Raw genomic sequence first — 9,804 nt, 5'->3', positions numbered from 1 at the left:
CATAAGCCCTTCTTCAGGATTCCTGAAGAAGGGCTTATGCCCGAAACGTCGATTCTCCTGTTCCCTGGATGCTGCCTGACCTGCTGCGCTTTTCCAGCAACACATTTTCAGCACTTAGGAAGAAGTGGCTTGTGAACTAAAATAGCCTGTGTCCAGATACTGGTGTGAGCTGCTTGAAACCAGTTTATATCAAGTTTCTTGGAAAGATGAAGTAATATCAAAGAAGATGAAGTAATGCAAACCCCTTATTTGGACAAGCTGCCCAAGATGGTGGGCCAGAGCCAATAAGGTAAAGCAAATGAGCCTGACCCAATGGCGCAGAGACAGACATTTAGAAAGGAAAGGAATAAGAAGATGACTCTTGGACATGGAGCCAGTGGAAAATCCAGAGATTGACCATCACAGAAGTGAACCCTACATCAAGAATACAGTGACAACATTGAGAGAGAGGCAGGGAAAGAAGCACCTGGCCAGCGTCAGCCCTTGTCGTCATCAGCAGCTATCCTGCTTGGGTATTAGCTTTTATATTTTGTGACTACTCAAGGAGTATCAGAGGACCCTAGTTGTGTGCACAAATACGTTCTAACTTTTGGTTTATGCCAACAAATGTATAAGCTACACACATGTTGTGTAACTACATTAACAAAGTGACTTGTGAGTTATGAGAGAATTGACTCTTGTCCTCTCTGTACAAGCCAATAACCGGAGCTGGCGATCACTGGGCTCCAATAAGCAGCAGAGGACTCACACACACCATCAACACAGCTCAGATACACTCAGCTCAGTGAGACCAACAAGGAAAGGCAGTGACTTATGACCTAATGAGTCACACATCACAAATGAGCAAGGAGGGTGTTGGACAGAAGGACAGTATTGGAGGGCCCCTATTGCAAGGTCTCGGCCTTTCTAGGCTCTGCTCAGTCACTGTAGATGCAGAAACCCATGTGAAGTTCTGACTACTATTCTGGCCATATTATACACCAGAGAGAGATTGAAAGAGTTCATCCCTGAAATGATTGGTGTGATGTCTCAGTCCTTAACACTGATGGATGGAGAGTTAATCTGCATGGAACATTGAAGACAACAGGTAACTGATGGTACAAAAACAAATTGCTGGAAAAGCTCAGCAGCTCCAGCAGCACCTGGGAAGAGAAACCAGAGTTAATGTTTTGGGTCCGGTGACCCTTCCTCAGAACTAATGGGAATGAAGAAAATGCCGTTTTTTTAATGTAGAAGATAGGGTGATAGGAGAGGGTAAGAAGTAAACGGTAGGTAGGGCAGGAGCCCAAGGAGAGAGAATAACAGTTGGATAGACAAAGGAGTGGACAATGATCTGGCTCGGAGGATGAATAACTGTTAATGGAGACCGTTAGTGGCTAATAATGGCTGATGTGTAATAGCAGACTTCGTGATAACAAGGCCTGATATGTGTAGTTGAGGGTTATTGAACTTGATATTGAGTTCAGAAAGTTGCAGGGTCCAAAAGCAGAAAATAAGGTGTTGTTCTTCCAGCTTACGCTGAGCTTTGTTGGAGCATTGCAGCAAGTCTGAGACAAAGATATTGGCTAGGGACAAGGTCTTGTGTCAAAGTGGCAGGCAACTGGAAGCTCAGGGTCATGTTTGCAGGGATAATGTAGACATTCTGCCAAGCGTTCACCCAGTCTACGCTTCGTTTCCCCAGTGTAGTAGAGACAATTTTGTGAGCAGCGGATGCAGTAGACTAGATTGTGAGAGGTGCAGGTAAAGTGCTGCTTCACCTGGAAGGTAAGTTTGGGCCCTTGGATACTGAGGAGGTAAATGGGCAGGTGTTACACCTTTGGCAGTTGCAGGGAAAGGGGCCATGGGGCTGTGGGAGGGTGTTGGGAGTGAAGGAAGAGCGGACCAGGTTATCCTGGAGGAAATGGTCTCTCTGGAAGGTGGCCAAGGGTACGGCAATATGTGTCTGGTAGTGGCATCTCGCTGGAGATGGCAGAAATGGTGCTGATGATCTGATAGGATGGTAGGTAAGGACAAGGGGATCCTTCTTGCTATTGTGGGAGGGGAAGAGGGGGGTGAGGTTGGGATTGCAGGAGATGGATCAGACGCAGTTGAGGGCCTTGTCAACAATAGTGCTGGGGAATCCTTGGTTCAGCAAGAAGGTGGACATTTCTGAGGCTCCCTTGTCAAAGTTGGCCTCATTGGAACATATGCGATGGAGATAGAGGAATTAGGAAAATGGAATAGAGTTTTTACAGGAAGCAGAGTGCAAGGATGTTTGTTGTGGATGAGTGTGGAAGTAGGTGAGCTTATAGTCGATATTAGTGGCCAGTCTATCACTGGAAATAGAAAGCGAAATGTCAAGAAAGGGAAGGGAGGAGTCAGAGGTGGACCAGGTGAAACTGAGTGTGGGCTGGAAATTGAAAACAAAATTGATAAACCATTCCGGTTCTAGATGAGAGAGGGAAGCAGCACCAATGACATCATTGATATATTGAAGAAAAAGTTATGGGTGGGGGCTACAATAGGAGTGGAACAAGGAATGTTCTATTTACCCCTCAGAGTGACAGGCATAACTGGAGCCCATGTGCCTACCCATGGCCACCCCTCTGACCGGAAGAAAATGAGAGGAATGAAAAGAGAAGTTGTTTAGGGTGAGGATGAGCTTGCCCAGGCAGAGGAGGATGAGGACAGTTCAGGTTTTTGTTCCAGGAAGAAGCAGAGAGCCCTGAGACTATCCTGATGGGGAATAGACGTGTACAGGGATTGCATGTCCATGGCGAAGAGGAGGTGGCTGGAGCTTGCAAATTTGGAATTCCTCTTGAAGCATCAGAGGAATCGCAAATGTTAAATACACAGGGCCTGGACCAGGAGAGAAAAGACCAAATCAAGGTAGGAAGAAATGAGTTCTGTCTGGTAGGAGCAGTTCTGTTTGTAGATTTTCAGACGGAAGTAGAAATAAGCTATGTGGGTTTAGATTACTGTCAGCTTGGAGGGGGTGGGGGGGGGGCAGAGAGAGATCACCAAATGAAATGAGGTTACTGATCATAGATGATACAATGGCCTGATGTTCCATGGTGGGGTCATTAGTCCAAGGGGAGATAGGAGGGGGTATCTGAGAGACTGCACTCCACCCCTGCAATGTAGAGACCAGTATCCCCGACTACAACAGCACCACCCTGATCAGCAGGCTTAATAACAAAGTCAGGGTTGGATCTGAGTGCACAGAGTGCAGTCAGTTCAGGAACAGACAGGTTTAAATGGGTGAGGGGTGCAGAGAAATTGAGGTGAGCAATGTCTCAACGAACAGATCGAGTACAGGCAGAAGACCAGAGAGAGGGAGAGTGTTGGAGCTGGGCAAAGGAATCTGTGGGATGGGAAGAGGACTCTTGTCCAAAGAAATGGGCACGGAGGCAAAGATGACGGAAGAAGAGTTCAACATCATGTCTTGCCTGAAATTCATTAAGGTGGGGACACTGAGACCTTTGCTGAGTACAGAACATTCAACATTGGACAGCGGATCATTGAGAATATGTTGGTTCCCACCAATGATCTGAACACTCAGATTCTAACCTTGAAGAAATGAGAGATACCTTAACTTTGGTGTTGAACATCACAAGAAACTGCAGCAAAAAGCTCTCTAGCTTTTGGCTAAAAAGAAATGCCAGTGGGTCACAAAGAAAAGCAGTATGAGGGTTAAAAATGAATGTCTGCTCCAGAGATCGGAGCTCTAATCCTTCTGGGCTATGATAGTGAACATGACTGAAGGTAGAAAAGATTAGGAAGGTGGCATTAGGAAGATAGTGAACTGCTGAGTGGCATATCACAAAAAGATAGTGCTGAGTTCCAGTATTCATCATCTACATGAAACTAAATGAAATGAGATTAGGGACTGTAGCTGATACAATAGCCTGACATTCCATGGTGGGGTCATGGTCCGGGGAAGATAGGAGGAGGTATTAAATTCATCATCATTAATCCTTGGTCGCAACAGACCACACTCATTTCCATCCATTAGAAAGAGAGAGAGAGATAATTTTCTTACTTAAATTTTGTGCACTACCACAAGACCAGCACATCCAATGAAGCAGGATCTCCACAAATGGACGATAGGAATTGATTCCATGCCATTGGCACCATTTTGTATCACCTCCTAGCCGTGGCAGTAAACCAAATCCCTGATAAAATCCATGGAAGATACTAAATAGGAGGTTAGTTGTCTCCAGGGAGCCACTGTAACCTACCAAGGGAGGCAGAGCCTATCAGAAGATAGTTATCTCCGTGACTGATAAGCTCATTATGGATAACCACAAAATAGTACAGAGTAGAAGGAAACAAGTGTTTCATGAAACAGCTAAAAGATGAAACAGAAAGGGATTTGGTTGATTATCAAGTTTCTGTCATCATTCTCCTTATGAAAATGTTGACTCCATTTCCTGCTTTCACTGATGTTAGCACAGAGTTCAGTTCCATTATTAACTCCTCCAAATGGAAAGCAATCCAAACCCACATGCAGCAAGACCTGAACAATGTTGAAGAAATGCTTGATGAGTAACAAATATTGTTTGTGGCACACAATTTCCAGGCAATTCATGTGATGATTCTGCAGCTTTAAAAGCTGTATTTTTTTCTTGATTTCATTGAGACACAGATTGGGGGACAGGTGTCGAGATTCAGAAGATAAACAAAGCCTTGTTTTTTTTTTAAGTTGGAACTAAAGAAGCAGCCTGAATGGGTGTGGTCGAACTCCCATAGAACCAGGGTTATTAGTTTAGCTTTTAGCAGTTGCTGTTGGAAGCTTGAAGAAGGGAAAGCTATTTTCTCCCTCTCGTGGTAACAAAAGCTTGGATTCTCTTTATGCAATGGGAGTTGCATGTGAGACAATCTGTTTTCTAAATTTGCTTTTTGCCAAGGGTGTATTTGTGGGATGTTACTGTATTGGAACAGTTAATTAGGAATAGTTACTGTATCAGCTGTATCTAATCTGTTAAATCTTCCAATACAATTGTTTCAATTCCTTCTTTCTTTTGTTGTATTTTAACTATATTGTAAATCTGTTAGTTTGACCAATTGAATGGAACACATCACCTTACATTTAACTTTAAAGTCAGAAAACATTCTGGTTTAGACTATCTTCTGAATATTTTGAGGGGGTTTGGTCATAACAATGAGCACTCCATGTCCAAATAACCATCTTCACTTGGTGTACAGCAGTATTACCATTGATGAGTCCCCACATTCAAAACTCGCAGCTGGATATTCTGCTACATGGTTCATCTGCTGACACCTCAGCAGATGAACCACGTTTCTCCTGTGGGGGAAACGCCAAATGCTTGAGTGGATATAGCTCCAACAGCATTGAAGTAACTTGACAGTGTCCAGGCCTAAACAGATTCCCTAAGTTGCTAACCATGCACTCCCTGCAGTATCCACATATCAGGGTTGCAGTACGTACTATCGCTGGGAAGTGGTGCAGAAGCTGAGCGAGGTTTTTATGAGCATAGAACCCAAATCAAACCATAATCTTTATCACCTAAATCACAGAATCGCTACAATGTGGAAGGAGGCCATTTGGGCTATAGAGTTCAAACCAACCTTTTGAAGAGCATTCCATCCATACCCTTCCCGTCCCTGTTACGCTGCATTTCCCATGGCTAATCCATCTAATTTGTACATCCTGGATGCTATGGGCAACTTAGTATGGCCATCCACCTAACCTGCACATCTTTGAACTATGGGAGAAACCAGAGCAACCAGAGGAAACCCATGCAGACATGGGGAGAATGTGCAAACTCCACACAGACAGTGGCCTGATGGTGGAATTGAACCTGGATCCCTGGTGCTGTGAGGCAGCAATGCTAACCACTGAGCCACTTTGCCCCCTAAGTGTTCAAGTGCATCGAAAAACCAGCACTTCTCAATCATACAACAACTTTGACATGCATCAACATTTTTCATATTTTCTGGGCTAAAATTTTGTAGTTCCCTATATTCACATTAGAATAGAAGGAATTGTAGCAAGCATAGGCTATTCAGCCCTTCAAGCTCGTCCAGCATTCAATATGCTTATGGCTCATCATCTACCCTAACACCCAAACGGAAAACAAATTGTAAAAATTTAACCTCTTCTGAAAGAAGAAATTCTTCCTCATTTTTGACATAAATGGCTTGCCACTTTTTCTGAAACTGTGTCGCTTGGTTTGAGACCCCCCCCCCCCATCTACAGGGGAAGCATCCTTCCAACATTTTATCAGTTGATTCTTAAGAAGTTTGAATGAGGTCACTATTCATTCTCCTCAAAAAAGAACAGAGAGGAATTCCAGAGAGTAAAGACCCTTTAATCTTTAATTGTAGGACACTCACGGGAATTAGTTTGTGAACCTTTTTTGCACTCCCTCTACAGCAAGTATATCTTTAGGTCAGTAAGGAGATGAAAACTATGCACAATTCTCAAGGTGTAGTTTCACCAAGATTCTATACAGTTACAGTCAGACACCTTTACTCCTTCACTAAAATCCTCTCGTAATAGAAGTCTTCTTAATTGCTTGTAGTCTCTACATGTTAAAATTCAGTGTCTGGTGAACAAAGGAAACCAATTCTTTGAAATTCAACACTTCCCAATTTTTCACCCATTAAAGAAATACTCTGCATTTCTGTTTTTCCAACGCAAGTACATAGTATCACACTTCTCCACACTGTATTCCATCTGACAATTCTTTGCCCACTCACTTAGCCTCTCCAAAACCAACAAGCATCTTTGCACTTTCCTCATAACTCACACTTACATTCAAATAAAAGCATTAACTGTGGATACTGGAAATCTTAAAAGAAAGAATGCTGAGGAAACTCAGCACGTCTGGCAGCATCGATGCAGTGAGAGATGGAGTCAACAGTTTGAGTTCGATATGACTCTTGCTCCAACCTGAGAATGAACCATTTGTACATAATTTCTGTTTCCTGCCCATTAACCAGTTCATAATCTGTGAATACATACCTCTTTAGATTTTTGTTTACTCACCTTGCGTGTGGAACCTTGTCAAAAACTAAATATACAAGATCTATTGGTCCTTTCCATCTAACCACACACCTCCGTCTTCCCCATCCCACCCAGAAAAAATCTGCTAAGCTACTTCAAAAAATTAAACACTTTTTAAACATGATCCCTTTTTTCATAAATTCCCACGAGTGCTTATGTTATCAGGTCTGTAGTTCCTTGTTTTTGGTCCTTGCTTTTGTAAATAGTGAGGTTACATTGTCAACTTTTAATCTACAGTAGCCATTCCAAAGGATGTAGAATTTTTAATTATGACCACTAATGCTTTCATTATCTCTACATCCACCTCTGTTAACATTCTGGGATCATCACAGAATCCCTACAGTGCGGAAACAGGTCATTCAGCCCATCAAGTCCAGACCAACCCTCCAAAGTCCAACTTTATGTCTCTTGCTAGGGCATTCTAATGTTCTATTCACCCATTCTTAATCTTTTCCTTATTCATCATTTGCTGAATTCCAAAATGTTTCCAATTCATAGGCTTACAAACTATTTTGGATACTTTATACAGTTGTTCCTTTGATTTAATACAATCACCAATTTCTTTTCTTAGTCACTGTTAACCAATTTCCTTACTGAATATTTGTTAAAAGTATATATTTTTGGTTAAAACTATATTGAAGCTCACTAAATGTCAGCTATTGTTATAATATGATACAATTACACCTATAATGCACTGTTCTGACTATGGCTGGAAGAGTGAACTGTTGCTATAGTCCCCCACTACATGGATCATAATGTAAAATGACATACTTCCCCAGTAATGAGTTTTTAGAAGATTTGTAGCTCAGGTTGAGGTTTGCTCGCTGAGCTGGAAGGTTCATTTCCAGACATTTCATCACCCTACTAGGTAACGTCTTCAGTGGGCCCCCAGGTGAAGCACTGTTCATGATTCCTGCTTTCTATTTATATGTTTGGGTTTCTTTGGGTTGGTGATGTCATTTCCTGTTCATTTTCTCAGGGGGTGGTAGATATAATCTAACTCAATGTGTTTGATGATAGAGTTCTGGTTGGAATGCCATGCTTCTAGGAATTCTCGTGCGTGTCTCTGTTTGGCTTGACCTAGGATTGGATGTGTTGTCCTAGTCAAAGTGGTGTCCTTCCTTATCTGTATGTAAGGATACTAGTGAGAGAGGGTCATGTTGTTTTGTGGCTAGTTGATGTTCATATATCCTGGAGGCTAGTTTTCTGCATGTTTGTCCAGTGTAGTGAGTGTTTGTTACAGTTCTTGCACAGTATTTTGTACAGACATTAGTTTTGCTTCTTGTCTGTGTAGGGTCAATACAAGGCAAAAGCGAGGACTGTAGATGCTGGAAATCAGAGTCTAGATTAGAGTGGTGCTGGAAAAGCACAGCATGTCAGGCAGCATCTGAGGAGCAGGAAAATTGACGTTTCAGGCAAAAACCCTTCATCAGGAATGAGGCCTCATTCAATTTTCCTGCTCCTCGGATGCTGCCTGACCTGCTGCGCTTTTCCAGCACCACTCTAATCTAAGGTCTATACAGGATAGGAGCAGAATTTATCCAAGTATTGGGCTCCCTACCCTAACTGAAAATCTGGCCCACAAAAGAGATTAATGCAACCAGAGTTGATTCTAGAGTTAAACAGAAAACCTCAGTGAATTTTATCACAGATTTTTGAAATTTTTTTTCAATGGGATGTGGACATTGTCGGCTAGGCCAGTGTTTATTGTCCATCCCCAATTGCCTGAAGGCCTGTGAAGAGTCAACCACATTGCAGCAGTTCTGGAGTTACAGGTAGGCCACCAGGTAAACATGGCAGATTTCCATCCCTAAAGGGTATTAGTGAACCAGAGTTATTTTGTAAATGACAATCAACGGTGGTTGGTCATTGTTAGGCGAGTGTTTTAGTCCGGACTTTAATTGAATATCACCCTGGAGTTCTCAATGACTAGCTCTCTGACATCTCCACCAATGTTTTTATTGCCATAGAGACTCATACTCACCAAAAATCCTTCTGAGCAAAAGTGTTTCCGTTAAGAGTCATTGAGTCATCATTGTCAACAGCAACAATTTGATTACAGATAGTCAACATGGTTCCATCAAGGGCAGTTCATGTCTCACAAACCTCACTGAGTTTTTTGAGAAGGTGACCAAGCATGTGGATGCAGGTAGGGCAATTGACATGGTGTACATGGACTTCAGTAAAGCCTTTGATAAGGTTCTACATGGTAGGCTGATGGAGAAAATGCAGGGGCATGGGATTGAGTGTGATTTAGCAGTTTGGATTAGAAGCTGACCTTCTATAAGTAGGCAGCGAGTGATGATTGAGAGAAATTATTCAGCCTGAAGTCGGTTACGAGTGATGTGCCACAAGAGTCTGTTTTGGGACCACTGCTGTTTGTCATTTTTATAAATGACATGGACGCAGGAATTGGTGGATGGATGAGTAAGTTTACAGATGACACTAAAGTTGTTGGAGTAGTGGACAGTGAGGAAGAATGTTGCAGGTTGCAGAGGGATTTGGATAAACTGCAGAATTGGGCTGAGAGGCGGCAAATGGAGTTCAGTGCAGATATATGTGAGGTGATTCACTTTGGAAGAATAACAGGAAGGCAGAATACTGGATCAATGGAAAGATTCTTCGTAGTGTGGATGTGCAGAGGGATCTTGGAATCCATGTACCTAGATCCCTGAAAGTTGCCACCCAGGTTGATAGGGCTGTTAAGAAGCCATATGGTGTTTTAGGTTTTATTGGGAGAGGGACTGAGTTCCAGAGGTGTAATGTCATGCTGCAACTGTACAAAACGCTAG

The sequence above is a fragment of the Chiloscyllium plagiosum genome, chromosome 15, assembly GCF_004010195.1.
Source record: "Chiloscyllium plagiosum isolate BGI_BamShark_2017 chromosome 15, ASM401019v2, whole genome shotgun sequence".
NCBI lineage: Eukaryota > Metazoa > Chordata > Chondrichthyes > Orectolobiformes > Hemiscylliidae > Chiloscyllium > Chiloscyllium plagiosum.
This window is presented reverse-complemented; position numbering follows the sequence as displayed.